At 36.4% G+C, this 15,191-nt stretch overlaps 1 protein-coding gene across 7 annotated transcripts in view; it reads right to left on the bottom strand.

Annotated features, from left to right (window-relative positions):
• LOC105223642 (frequenin-1) overlaps window positions 1-10,690 on the bottom strand; it is a 180,845-nt gene extending 170,155 nt beyond the window's left edge. For 2 of the 7 annotated variants that reach the window (XR_007422708.1, XM_049456033.1), the window contains exons 1-2: window positions 10,484-10,690; window positions 6,676-6,943 (exon numbers count right to left, since the gene is read on the bottom strand). The gene's annotated coding sequence lies outside the window, so the exon portion shown is untranslated. Of the gene's footprint in view, window positions 1-6,675; window positions 7,044-10,285 lie in introns of all 7 variants that reach the window. The other 5 variants (XM_049456037.1, XM_049456039.1, XM_049456035.1 and 2 more) reach the window with 4 other exon arrangements.
• Window positions 10,691-15,191: the final 4,501 nt, after the last annotated feature.

Raw genomic sequence — 15,191 nt, 5'->3', positions numbered from 1 at the left:
GCTGCTATTATAATGTCAGTAGACTTACTGTTGCGAAGTGCATACAGATTCTTTGAGAGAAATGACCGACAACAGATACCTTAGATAGTCCAGAAGCGTCTATCCTCACTACCATACATATTCACGCTACTTAATCATTGTACTTGTTTGAGGACACCATTACTCAGCTCACTTTGGAGTAGGAACGAAATGGATCTTCGTTGTCACTTACGTTCTAGCCCGAACGGCTTGTTACTCGGCAACTAGCTTCTGTGCGACTGAAATATCATTTTGAGCTAGAGTAGAACGCAGGAGATCGACAGGCCCTTTCCAAAGTTTATTCTGCCGCTAGGGTTCTAAATACTCGTTGGTCGCAAGTTGCATAGAGGAGGCTGAGGTGGAAATTTCCAGGCATGTTCCTCTCCATTGCCCAACCTTAGCAAGACTATGATTAAAACACCTCTATCGTATAATTGTAACTTCGACGAACTAAGAGGCTGAATTGCTTTGTTGATTTCTGAGGGTCTTATTATCTACAAGACTATCTTGTATTACGATCAGGGTCAAGACCAGGATGTAGCAACCGCACAGAAACTGGTTATGTCCCGTGCCAAAACGCAAGATGACAACGGAGATCCAACTTGTTCGCAACACAACATGAGTGGGGTACGCGGGCCCCGTCTTGCTTGTTCTTCGACTTTGCCACTGTGATCCAAATGAATTTGGTGATGAATTAGCTTGTTGATGCTTGACGTGCGAGCAAGCACTTCGAGTTCATTGCTAGCATTGCCACTTTTGCAGCGAATGTTCGCCTCTATGAAATAAGTTACAGTCCGGAGCAGTAAATCTAGTGCTACCTTAAGGCACCCACTTCTCCCGAAAAAGATAGAGAGTTAGACAGCTATTTTAACACAGAATTTGACAGGTAATTGCACAGCTATTTTACTCATTCAGTTTATATGGTAGCTATATAAAATCGTGGTCCGATATCAGAGGTTTCAACCATCGAGCAGCGTATTGGGAAGAAAATGACGATTGCAAGATATCAGCGCATAAAGATATGGGCAGATTTTTCAAAAGAAAAACGATATAAGTTGCAAATATTTTTGCAGTCAAAATCAAGAATGTGGTGAGAGAAAAGACTGATTTTTTCAAAAAGAAAGCTTTTTGCTGATGTAAACATTTTCGGTGGACAGCAATAGGAATAGTGCCATAGAAATATCAAACTTTTATGCATACATACATATGTATATAAGTGTTTATATTTGTACATATACTCATGTATTAAACAACACTAATGCTGGAAAATTCAATATAATCCAAGGCATAAGCAGCAACACAAAATCACATGAGAAAGAGTAACTATGTAAATGTGCAACTGAGAAGGATATGTGTATTATAATGGCCTGGAATAAACATTTTTTGCCCACCTACAAGCCCACACCTAGATATAAAATACATTAAATAGCTCGATGCAACTGCTGGGGGTTTAAGCATCTAAACTAAATAGGTAGCGGACATGTAAATGTATGTGTATGTGTGAGGAAGTGATTAGAGGATATGCGCACTTAAGGCAGTTCGGGGCAACTTGCCAGTTGGACCGGGCTATTTCTTCTAACATAAGGCTAGTTTAGCAACATGGCTATTAGTGTTATCGGCAGCAAAACTAACGCCGTCCGCATCATCATCAGCTTGGATATGCTGCCAAGTCGATTGCAGATTGGTAGTTATATCACTCCATTGGCCTAGGTCGTCAACTCAGCCGGCAAACAATGGGCACACATGAGCATGAAGTCAAGCGAAAAAAGGCATACAATTACAAACAAATATTTATATATACATACGTATAAATATATATATGTATATATAAACAACCAGCCATAAGCGTAACCATTACGGCTTGCCATTTTTGTGTGCCCAGCCTAGAACCTTAACTAAAAAGACCTCAGTTAGAATACTCCGTCCATGCTAATAGTTAACAGTAAACATCTGTAATGACTTTATTCAGCTACTTTCATATATGCATATATGTATGTATGTATATGTGCTAAAGCCCATGTGAGTAACAGCACCTAATTGTACACAGTAGTAAACTTCTATGTAACTTCCTTCTGACGCTTCCTTTCAACACATCCGTGTGACCATAGGTTGCCAGGCAATTACTGTTGGCCCTGTCATTTGCTGCTGGTTTCGCTGCTCTTTGTTTGCTCAATTTACGTAAAGTCTTGTGCAAAGTTGTGGCAAATGTTTAATGTTACACAAATATATTGTATGTACTTGTGGATTAAGAGTGTTCTTAAAATTGTTCAAATATTTCACGACGTCTTGCAAATATTCTTGCGTGTCTTAGAACTTGGACGAAGGAAAAAGTGAAAATTGGATTCTTAACAAACATTTTTACAAAAAAAATAAAATTTTGCGACATTTCTTTTTTTCAAATAGTTGCAATCGGAAAAAAATCCCTCGTCCAAGTCTTTAAGTATTGTTTTTGAAACACCTGTGAGAAACTTCATGAAGATCGGTTGAGTAGTCTTCGAGAAATCTTGCCAACCGATTTCAGAAACACAGTTTCGAGAAAAGCGTGCTTGAAGACGACGCACTTAGCACATCTAGCCTCGAAAGTAACTAGTTCTCAAGATGGTATCTCCGAAACTATCACTCGTCTCAGCTTGAAAATTTAGGACAATATTCTAAAGGTGTGAGAATTTAATATGATAATAAATCGATTTTTTGAAACTTTCCGTACATTTTTGAGGCCCCATTCGTCTGATTATTAAAAATTTTCTATTTCATGATGGCAACAGAACGATTTTCAAGCACTATTTCTTACCATTTTTGTATGTATCTGCTAAAAATATGGAAGATAGAATAGGGTTATGAGTGTATAAATGATCAGAATGACGAGACCAGGTGACTGTTTGTCGGTCCGTCCATCTATCCGTCCTTCGTGAAAGCTGTAACTTAAGTAATAAGCTATCTTGATGGTAGAAGCATTTTATGGCGGAAACGTAAGGATAATTTCGTAGACGGACATATTCGGAGCACTGCCACGCCCACAAAACGCCATTAACCGAAACACATAAAGGGCCAGAACTAAGCGCTAAATTAACATATAAAACTCTAATTTGGCACAGCGCAATAGTAAGGGGTACCCGAGGGCAAAAGATTTTGAAAAAGTGGGTGTGGCCCCACCTTCTAAAAGTCTAGTTTTAAATATCTCCTAACTTTCAATATTTGGTAAAAAGCAATTCCGACTGTGTTGACTCGTTGATTATTCGATTGCTAAACTCCAATAAACTAGGTTCTTGATTTTATTGGCACTGTCGTATGATGACTAACGATCTTGATATACAAAATGGAACTATTTTTGCCTACAAATACTACTTTGCATTAATTCATTCGCTCGATTATTAGTTATACATTTTAGTACCTTAAGAGAAAATTTCTACATCCAAATACGAAATAGTGTATAGGTTCATAAAGGACCCACTCTTGACCAGAATCTCCCTTAAGTTTTTTTAGCATCCTTCATGGCGAGCCTTATACAATTTACAAATTTATAATGCTTGCAGTATTTGAGATCGAACTAGAAAGGTGAATATATTATTATTTTAGCCGAAGAGCCAGAGTTTCTGAAAAGTTATGACAAATGCATAAAGTCATTCAAAATGGCGCTCTCTTGGCCGTCTAAGTTAAAATACATACCCATATACATTTTAATAGGAAATTTGAGACTCTATAGTGACTAAGGCCAAACTATTTATAAAACAAAACTACCTTTAACTAATTTTACCGATTAAATTTCTAAGCCTAATATTTAGAACATCCCTAATGATTATACATTATAGTATATGTATACACCAATTTAAGCGTATGTAGGTACATTAGTCTTTAACATTTTAATACATTTTTGCAAAAAAAAGGCTGCGTAAGTAAATATCTATTAGGAATAAATATATTTACTGGGATTTTAGTTAGACTTCAAGGCCACAACTTCAAATAGAATTTAATATATATTGAGCAATGCTCAGAATTGTCACATATAGTATACCTATAGTAAACGTAATAAAGAAAAATACAACGCAATGGTATGGAATGAAGTAAGGGAAGAAAATGATACCCAAGGAAAAGTTAAGTTCGTTAAGTTCCCAGACTAACGTTAAGAGACCGCATGCGATTTTTAGAAAATTACAAAAAGACTGTTTTAACCAATATTTTAAAACATATACGCAAAATATATTTAATTATTCATCAATATATATTTTGTCGCCTTAAAGGTAGTCTCCTTCAGATGTAGTACGAGTACACTTATACGAACGATTTTTCCAGTCTTCGAAACATTTTTCATAAGAACTTTTTGCAATGGCATTCAGGTCCCTCAGCGAACTTTGCTTTATATCTTCGATTGACTGAAAACGGGTTCCACGAAGTGGCAGTTTGAGTTTGGTGAACAACAAATAATCAGAGGGAGCCAATTCTGATGAATACGGTGGTTCATCGTTGGTATTCATTGCGTGCTTGGCTTTAAATTGGGTCACAATCGTACTATTTCGCGCGGTACTAAAATATCAACCAAAATCAATCCAACGGACTCGGAAGAGATGTCGACCTTTGAAAGCTTTGTACCGCTTGTAGGCTTGTGTTTTTCATGAAACTGAATCACCGTATGCCTTTTCCAACATTCGCACTGATCCGCGTGCGAAATTTGATCTACAAAATTTGAGACAAATTCTTTGTTCAATATTTTTATTCATTTTCGAAGTAAGCAGCTGCTTTAAACAAACTATTTGACAGATCGTGCTCATATTTGGTATAGTATTTAAGAGCAGCCCTACCAACTTAGCGAAATATCATATATTATTTTGAAATATCATTTACTGAAATATCATTACGATTAATTACGATTTCCGGGTGATTTTTTGTCTCAATGTATGTAGTAATACTTTTGAAATGATTAATATTTTTTCGAGATACACTTCATTTCCTACGGCGCTAAAAAGACATCTCTTTCCTTCTCTATGGAGAAATTCTCACTGAAAGATTACAGAAATTTTATTCTGCTCTACATATAAGTATATCAGTTTCAGTGAAAAAACGTTTGTTATTGTGAAACAGACCAACATTATTTAAACTCTCCACCAGGGAAATCAGCCATTAAGAATACGTGTGCTAAGTTTGAGCGAGAGAAAGTGAGCTCCTAAGACACCAAAAAGAGGTTGTTACCGACGAAAACATCAAAAGAGTTCACAAAATAATTTTGGCGATGATTCGGAGCAGTGTTTAGAGGTCTTCAAGGGTTGACAAGGATGAAACATAGTTGCATCACTTTACTTCGAAGTTCAATCGACAGTCACTCGAGTGAACTCCACACGTTGAACCTGTTTTAAAGTGTGGAGAAATCCAATAGACGACAGGCAAGTTTATGGGTATTTTTATTGACTACGTTTGAAGGACGAAATCGCCGAAAAATTGCCACGTTTGAAGAAAAGGAAAGTGCTGTGAACAATTTTGCAAAAAAAAATTATTTAGGGGACTTTTCAATTGACCTGTTAGATGACATGCCTAAATAATTTCACTGAGATCTTTGCTAAAAATCTAAAATATTTGTTTGAAATCAAGTAAGGTGATTGGAATAAAATAAATGTATATAATATATAGTCAGTAGTCAGTCTGAAAACTTTGTATATTGTAATTTAATCAATGCCCATGTTATAACGTCAAACTGGAAAGACAAAGATGCAATTCTATTGCCATATACTATTAGGTGCAATATTCGTATGGTGTTTTGATGATTTAATATATACTGTACCATACTATAAACTTCTAAATGTGTTGATAGGTCCACAGATAAATCTAAAACAGGGACTACCAAGCAACAACTTTTGTTACTTGCTTTCTAGAAAGTTTCAGAATAAAAGTCAAAAGTAATAGTTATTCCAAATTATTACAGATTTTAATTGTAAGCGTGTACTTTTCCAAAATTGACATCATAAAATACATACATACATATATTCTGCTTTCGCTATAAACAGCTAAAATAAAAACAACAGCACAATATCTTATAAACATATTTTCGATATTATCGTTAATGTCTATATATGTATATTAATCAACTTAGAAAAATAAAATATAATATGCACTATAAAGATGTAAAGCAAAGCGTTTCATTAGTAAAATTGTAGTAAATCTGTAAACTAAACAGAATGCCACAAAGCAATGCAGCCGGTCAGCCGGTGATGCGCACTTGTACACATTAGTACCTATGTATATACATACATACATACATACATCAAAGTAGGAACCCAAATAAACGCGGGCCGCCTGTAATAGGGCGGCAGCGAGCCCCAGGGATTCCATTCGTCATGCGAGTATAATATTAGCCCGCAGCCAACAATGCAAAATCAGTCCGCAGACACTCACTTCGACATATATGAAGTATGTCTATACATACATATCCTTGTATACATATATCTGAGTTTATGCACACATGTGTATTCATTTAATAGTCTACTAAGTAAATGCTGATTTCTTTATTGTAAAGTAAACACAGTGCGCATTCAAGGAAAAAAGAAAATCACCGCTGTGCTGAAGTATAAATAAATGTGGCTATGACGCGGCAACCGCAAGTCGGCCGCTGCCACAACTGCCGCTAGCATGTATTGAAATGCGAACAATTTGATTTCGCATGAAACTCACCTCGATTAATTTTTATTTTACTCCAAATTTTGCGCCGCGTTGTTGTTGTTGTATTCGCTTGCGGCCAATGCAAGTGGCGAGCAACGCGTGAAAGGCACGATTCGCCGCTACTTTGTTTACGCACACTTGTATATTTACATGTACAACTACTCACACATACATATATGTATATATTATATATAAAGTGTGTATATGGCTATACTAATGGCGTATACCTCCTTTAGTATGCTGATGTATTTATGGCTGTTTCTATTTGTATTGAAGTTACCTGTAAACAATTCGTTTTATTTATATTGAAGGCATGTTTTCATTTTCATCGATGAGCACATCACTTGCTTGTCTTAATTTCTTTCATTTATTCTCGGTTACTTAAAACCGGGCGGCGTAGGTTGTGGGAAATTCAAATATAAATGATTTAATAATGAATTGTGCAAATGTGTTTTCATAGATTTAATGAACACACTTAGAGTGTAATTAAAAATTATTATTCTCTTTTATATATTTGTGAGTTTTTCGTTAAAACAAAAAACAAAAAAAATTTTAATCAATATCTGAAACAGTTTTTAAATTACAGTTCAGTTTTTCTCGATAAAGCATTTGCTGCAGTGATTACTCGGAGACAAATGATTCGATGCCTATCCATACACTACCTAGTTCTTTGACCTGATCAAAAATCGAATTTTGGCAGACCAAAAGCGACAACTATTTTTGTTTCAATTAACTTTTTTTGAAAAATATCCCATTTTGTTAATTTTTGATTTTTTCGACCGTACATTGTACGGACAATATTACCTAATTAAGTCTACTTTTATTACAAATAGGAGTTAAATAGTTGGAAAGTCGCGAATAGAACAGCAACTGACATATATATAGAAAAAGCAAGTGATCCAAGTAGAAATGCTTTTTTCAATAGCCTTTTCTTGACAAATCATGGGTGAGCCGTGTCAAGAACAACAGTCAACATAATTGGCCTACTGAGCGTACTATTCGCAACACCATCACCCATCTTGAGATTCAGCATTCATTATTGGATAATATTCGACCGAATAGACTACGTCCAGCAAGCTATGAAGAAAATATAACAGCCTTAGCTGAAAGTATACATGAAGAGAGAATCGATTCGGCGACGTTCCCAGCAACTCGGACTGATGTATGTATGCCATGACTTGGCGCATTTTCCGTCGAGATCTTTAATTGAAAGCGTACAAAATACAGATTGTGCAAGAACTGCAGCCGCTCGATCTTCTCAAGCGACATGGCTTCGCTCTATTGGCACTTAAAAAGTTCCAAAAAGATATAACGATGAGGTCCATATCTGGCTCAATGGGTATGTAAACAAGCAAAGCTGCCGCATTTGTGCCGAAGAGCAACATTAAGAGATTCAAGAGCTGGCATTTCATCCGGGAAAAAATAACGGTTTGGTGTGGTTTGTGAGTCGGTGGAATCATCGGTCCATATTTCTTCAAAAAGGTGTCGATGAGAACGTAGCCGTCAATGGCGACCGTTCTCACACCATGATAACCGATTGTGATATGTGATGCCTGAAATTGAAGCTCGTAACATTTCACTTCAACAAGATGGCGTCACTTCCCACACATCGATAGATTTATTGAGTGAACACTTCAGTCAGCAGTTAATTTCTTGTTTTAGGCCGATCGATTAGCCATCGAGATGATGCCTTGTTACACTGTTCGACCATTTGACCAAAGAACGTTCTTTCGAATGATAATAAACATTTCCCATTCACTTTGAAGTTTCTGTGTTTTTTCTTAAAAAAAGTAGGGAACTTTATAATAAAGTTATTCGGAAAACAGTCAAAACCCGATTTGATGAGTTTGAACATAATCGTTTTCGGCGAATGACTAGGGGTGTTAAGAAAGTTTATTGAACTAAAAAGACACTACATATGCTGAGAACGTGTTATCGTTTCCAAAATTTACTCTGTTTGCATATCAAGCGTAAATTTGTTCCTTACAACTCATATGTTAGTTGCTTGTTCTATTTACCACTCCCCAACCTTATTTAATTTTCTTTTCCTGTTTTTTTTAGGAAATTAATTCAAAATTTTATGTTTTTTATTTTTATTTTTCTTAATTTTCTAAAATAAACCGAAAAGGAGATTAAATATTTTAAATTAATAACTAAGTTGTATACTATATTACATCATTTGAGCGCTAAATATCGTTAATATTCTAACCGTAACTATTGTTCCATTATTTCAATATTCCGAAAACGCGTTGGAAAGCTACTGTCCTTGTGTTACATATGTATGCATGTTGAACTTTTTGGATTGCGACTGGCAATGAAAAATAGATTCATTACAACAACCCTAAGCACAAAGCTTCATATGCCTACGCAACCAGCATTAACGGCAAAGCCGAAAGTCATGTGAACCATTAATGGGGAATTTACCAAAAATAACTCACCAAATTGAATCGATTGATTGCCAAAAACAGCCGTAATTTGCACCAGTTTTTCAGGTAGTTTCGGAACGCCCTTACTGGAATATGGTTCACATAAAAAGAGGATATCAAAAATTGGTATTCACTCTTGCCTCCCAGCTGGTGCATTTCTTTTGGCAAGGAATCCACAAATTGCCAGAAATATCGAAAAATGTTCTAGCTGTAGAGGCGCAATATTTTAAGGAGCTACATGAGTTTACGGGTTTCACAAAATTTATTTTTTTATTTTCTTAATAAATCCTCCAACACCTCTAGAATTATATCCTAAATTCAAGTTCAAGTTGATCCGAGTAATAGTGTCGGAGGTACAGCTTTCAGAACTTGTGCCTTCGAGGCTAGCTAGGTTAAGTGCGTCGTCTTTAAATGCGTTTTTCTCGAAACTGTGTTTTTGAAGTCGTTTGGCAAGATTTCCCGAGAACTATTCAACGGATCTTCATGAAATTTTACACAGGTTTTTCTTCTTAAAGACTTGGGCGAAAGATCTTTATAATCAATTATAATACAACTATTTGAAAAAAGAAACGTCGCGACCTTTTTACTGAAATTTTAATTTTTTTGTAAAAATGTGTGCCAAAAATTCAATTTCCAATTTTGTCTTTACTTCGCCCCAGTTCTGTTTAAGATTGTAAGTAAAACACATATTTTTTTCACTTTAGATGATCCTGTAAATAGTTATCCTGTCAACGCAGGCGCATCTTTTTTTCGAGGTGTTCCGAGTTTTAAGTACTTCTTTTCCGTACATTTCAGAATTCTTTTGTTAGTAGTGTAGTATGTTTGTAACAGTAAAAAATCTAATAAAATATTTCGATTTTATATGGAAAACAAAATGTTGAAAAAAGGTTGTTTTTACCCGAGGAACTCCATGCAATTCTTTAATGAATTGAGCGGGGAGCTGTTTTAAAATACAATTTATTAAAAACTCAAACCTTCCTTATTTCAAATTTCGTAAAAATTCTCTATTTTAATATCAGTATACATTTACGAAAAAAGAGACTAGAACAAATCACAATGAATTAAAGCTGTGCCTATAGATTGTCATAAAATCACAAATACAAATATTTAAGAATTCAGAATTTAATAAAACAAAATTAGTGTTCTCAATGCACTACTTGGTGTTTCCAAAGCTTAAAAACTCAACAAAAATATACCCTACTAATCGCTCCAATTAATGAATTTCCCGCCTATATCCAGCCACAAATCACACCATTATTTATGCATAAGTATATTTCATCGTCCACAAACGCAGATTTATCTGCACATGAATGTATATTTGTTTGTCTTTCACAGTAATTATGTTAATAAATTAACCGTTTGTTTTAATGAAAATATTTGTTTTTGAACATTACACGTGATTAATTGAATTGGGTCCGCTACGAAACTTTGCTGTGCGACGCACACCGCCTAAGAACGCAAACAAATTGGCAACTAAACGCGAACTGAAAGCCGAACGTGTATTGAAATGCCATCTCAGCGGTATCGAGCGCGCCTCCGCGTACGCAGCATGAGAAATTTGATTTCGCATTGGCCAATACAAGAACACACCGTTTGTGCCTCAGCGGCTAAACTGTAGAAAAATATCGAACACGTTGTGCGCGGTGAGTGAGCGAAAACATCCTAGGCCCGTAAGATCAGCGAAAACCACTGGCGATTCAATGCACCAGCAATATAGCATACATAAGTTACTACATACAAATGTACAAGTATGTATGTGCGAATTCGCAATGACGTACAGTAATTGTAAATAAAGTCAATGAAGAACACCCAATTGGAAATTCGTGAGGGAATTTCCAAAATTGTATAATACTTGAAATAATGGGTGATCCAAGTGAAGATGCTTCTTTTTGTGATAATGTGTTGTTTGGCATTTCAACATGGAATGTTTACAAATTATTCAACTTTATGTCGAAAATGCATGTTCTGTAAAGAGTATGTTTCGCGCGCTTCGTTCAACTTATGGTCAACAGATTCGACCTAATCAGCGTACTATTCGCAACACCATCAATATTCTTGAGACACAGCATTCATTATCGGATAATATTCGACCGAATTCGACCCCGTCCAGCATCTAGTGAAGAAAACATTGCGACGCGGTTTGCAGTAACTGGAACTGACGTAAGGAATGAATTTGTCGTGAATTTACGTCGAGATCTTAACTTGAAAGCGTAAAAAATACAGCTTGTTCGTTTCGATTTATTGGCTGAAGCTCAATGGGTATCTAAACAATGAAAATTGCCGCTTTTGTGATGAAGAGCAACCTAAACAGATTCAAAAGATGCCATTTCATTCAGAAAAAAACGGTTTGGTGTGGTTTTTCGGGCCGAGGGAATCATCGGCCCATATTACTTTAAAAATTATGCCGGTAAAAAAGGCAAAGATGACCGTTATCGCACCATAAGAATTGAAGCTCGTGATCTCAGTGGCATATGGTTTCAACAGGATGGCGCCACTTCCTTCACATCGCATCAATCAATTTATTTATCGAGGGAACACTTCAGTGTGCAGACAATTTCACGTTTTGAACTGCTTGATTGGCCCCAAGATCATTTGATATCACACCGTAAGACTTTTTCCTGTGGGCATATGAAAAGTCTAAAGTATCCCGCTTCGATTCAGTTTGAAAATTTTCAACACTACTACCCTCATTACATATGCAATATGCAACTATTCGCTATTTATCATTACAAGAGGTGAAGTCAGATATGGCTGAAAAAGTGGTGCAAAAGCATCCCGCACCGACCGGATAGTTTTTATTGCTAGATGTGATGGTCATATAACCGAATATCTGTTTAAAGTAATGTATTTACTAATAACAAAGATATCCTATCATCTAACAAACAGTCGTAGCGCTCGCGCCTTGGTTCCTACGTCACTGTTGACAGTCATAACTTGGAAGTCGTAGACATATTCCTCTCTCTTGCATTTAATGGAACGATGAGCTGTATGAGATATACGATGGCACTGACATATGTAGTTCATCGAATTAAGAGACAGCGGCTACGTTGGCTCGGTCATGTCTTCCGAATGGATGATAACACTCCAGATCTGAAAGTATTCAACGCAGCATCCGCCAGGAGAAGCAAGGATAGAGGAAGACATCCACTTCTTTAAAAAACAGGTTAACTTGGAACCTCTAATTGACGCCAAACAGCGAAAGGGAAGAACGACTGGCGCGCTGTTGTAAACTCGGCTATAACCGATGGCTATAAGCGGTGTCTACGCCAATAAGGCAGAAGAGTTGTGATTTTTTTTTCTAGCAGATAATTTTATGCCATTTCTCATTTCAACAAAGTGTTGACCTAACGGCAAACACATCTCCACCCGTTTTCGATGACCTGGTTCACCATTTCGGCTGGAACTCGGGTTATGGTGCGCTGAATGTTGTCTTCGAGCTCCTTGAGCGTTGACGTAAACCTCTTATTTAACATTCCTGGAGGACAGCAATGTTTCCTTCACTACGGGCTTTCCTTTGACGGAAAGGTGGTAGACTATCGTAGAGACTATAATCATTTTCGGACATACAGTGCGGCGACAGTGTTTTGCGAGAAGTGCTCTTACAGTAGCCATCAGGGAACATAATTTTGCGTAATAATCTTCCGCAATTTCTAAGCGTTGTACCAATGTGAAACATAACATGATGAAATAACAAATCTTACTGTACTCACCGAGGAACTTTTATGTGAGGGCTACAAATTTATATTCGCACATACTAAAATACATTCGACCTCTAAACTCTGGGAATTAAATGTAATTCTTCCTAAAATCGATATGATAATACTGAAACTTTAAACTTATTTTGTTTAATAATCTTTAGACTAAATTTTTCAAATTTTATTTAACAAAAATATATTTTTCAAGATTTCTTCAGCTTTCGTTCAAGTAATTACGCTTCTACAAATATAATGAAAGAGTAAATATTTATACTAAGTAATTAATTTTCTATTCACAATTTCTGCTCATTCATACCCATTTGTATAATTCAGCAACAATAACTTGCACACTTAAAACATAAACTTATGTCCATAAAATCTCTTTGTATGACTAACTCGCAAGTACTAACATGAGTATATAGATTTGTACAAGAGATGCTAATATGTGCGTGGCTGATATTCTGGGTATTCCAAATCGCTAGCTAATAACAATAAATTGTTGTTGAGAGACCGTGGGCTGTACGAGTGTAATTGCTAGAAATTTTTATTTATTAAAATTGCTGGATAATGTTTATTCGAAATAAACAAATACTCACTGATTTTAAAAAAGTGCAATTTTTATGTGAATATGAAGTAAAGCATATTTGTTTGCTTACGTTACAGAAAAAATGTGCACAAATATAAAAAAAAAAAACGAAAATCTTATCTTATAAATATATGTATGTAGATTGTAAACAAAATTTTGAAAATATTTTAATTATAATATATTCTAAAAAAGTTTATTTATTGATCGTTTTTACACTTACCTTTTATAGATTTTCTTGTAATAGTATAAGAGAAAAATATGTAAACATATATTAAAAATATTTGGGACTTGCTTACTCTTGCATACTCAAGATCAAATTTGACCCAGACAGGTCTATATAAACTGTGCGCTCAAACCAAAGCGAATCGAAATTTTTCCAAGATATATTAAGTTTGCCACCAAGTTTGTAACACTCAGAAAGAAACGACAGAAATAGTGTAAAATATATGTATGTATAACTCCTTCTTTTCTAATGGCATAGACACCCTTTAAGCGGTTGTAGCCGAGCTTACGACAGCACGCTAGTCGCTCTTCCTTTTCGTTGTTTGGCTCCAATTGTAGTTACCAAGTGGAACCAGATCCTTATCCACCTGATCTCTTCAAAGGAGTGGAGGTCTTCTTCTCCCTCTGTTTGCCCCGACGGGTACTCTCAGAGCTGGAGTGCCAACGTAGCCGCTGTCTCTTAATTCGCTGAACTATTCCAATCGCGTCGTATATCCATCGAATGCGATACTCGCCGTTGCCGATGCGCAAAGGAACATAAATCTTCCGCAGAACTTTTCTCTCGAAAACATGTAATGTCGATTTATCAGATGTTGCCATCGTCCATTTCTCTGCACTACATAGCAGGACGGTAAGCCAAGTCGAATGCGTCGACTGATTGTTTGATGTTAAGAGATATTTCGTCTTGCCCTTGTTCACTACCAGACCTATATGCTTCGCTTCCCTATCATATACACTCACTTAAACTGTGGCTTTTCTATTCAGAGCAGCAGCTCTAATTATTTTCTCCAGATCTCAACAGAGCTCTACGTTTTGCTCAACTACAATTTTCACAGCCGTATTAGTTAACGGGGATACCAAATACAGACCTACCGGCATAAAGGTAGCTCATTTTCGTGCTGTTAAAAGCAGCTTTGAAATCGACGAAAGGGTGGTGTGTGTCGATCATCTATTCACTACTCTTCTCCAAGATTTGGCGCTTGGTGAATATCTGGTGAGTTGTTGATTTTCCACACCTAAAGCCACACTGATGAAGTCCAATCAGAATGTTGATGGTAAGTTCAGTCTTTCGAACAATACGCTCGATAGAACCTTATACACGATGTTGAGGAAACTTACCACGGTAGTTGGCGCAGGGGTCTCTCTTTTTGTGGATTGAGCAGAGCACACTTAAATTCCAATCTGCGGGCATGCTTTCGTTCGACCATATTCTACAGAGAAACTGATGCATGCTCTTTAACAGTTTTTCGCTACCGTATTTGAATAGCTCGACCGGCAATCCTTCGGCCCCGCCGCTTTGTTGCACTTCAAACGGGTAATTGCTATTCGAACTTCTTCATGGTCGACCAGAGGAACGTCTGCTCTATCGTCATATATTAGAAAATCAGGTTCACCATCTCCAGGTATTTGTTTTCACTGCCATTCAGCAGGCTGGAGAAGTGTTCCTTCCATTATTTCAGTATGCTCTGGACATCAGTCACTAGACAACTCTAGTTCACCAAATTTGAGTATTTTATTTCATTGTAACATAACGTCGTTCTTGTCGGTCTCTATATATCGAAATGCATTCTTATAATGGAAAAGACTGGTAATGTTAGT

This window comes from Bactrocera dorsalis, chromosome 4 (genome assembly GCF_023373825.1).
Source record: "Bactrocera dorsalis isolate Fly_Bdor chromosome 4, ASM2337382v1, whole genome shotgun sequence".
In the NCBI taxonomy this organism is placed as follows: Eukaryota; Metazoa; Arthropoda; class Insecta; order Diptera; family Tephritidae; genus Bactrocera; species Bactrocera dorsalis.
Note: the sequence above shows the minus strand (reverse complement) of the source record. Positions and strands in the feature narration are given on the sequence as shown.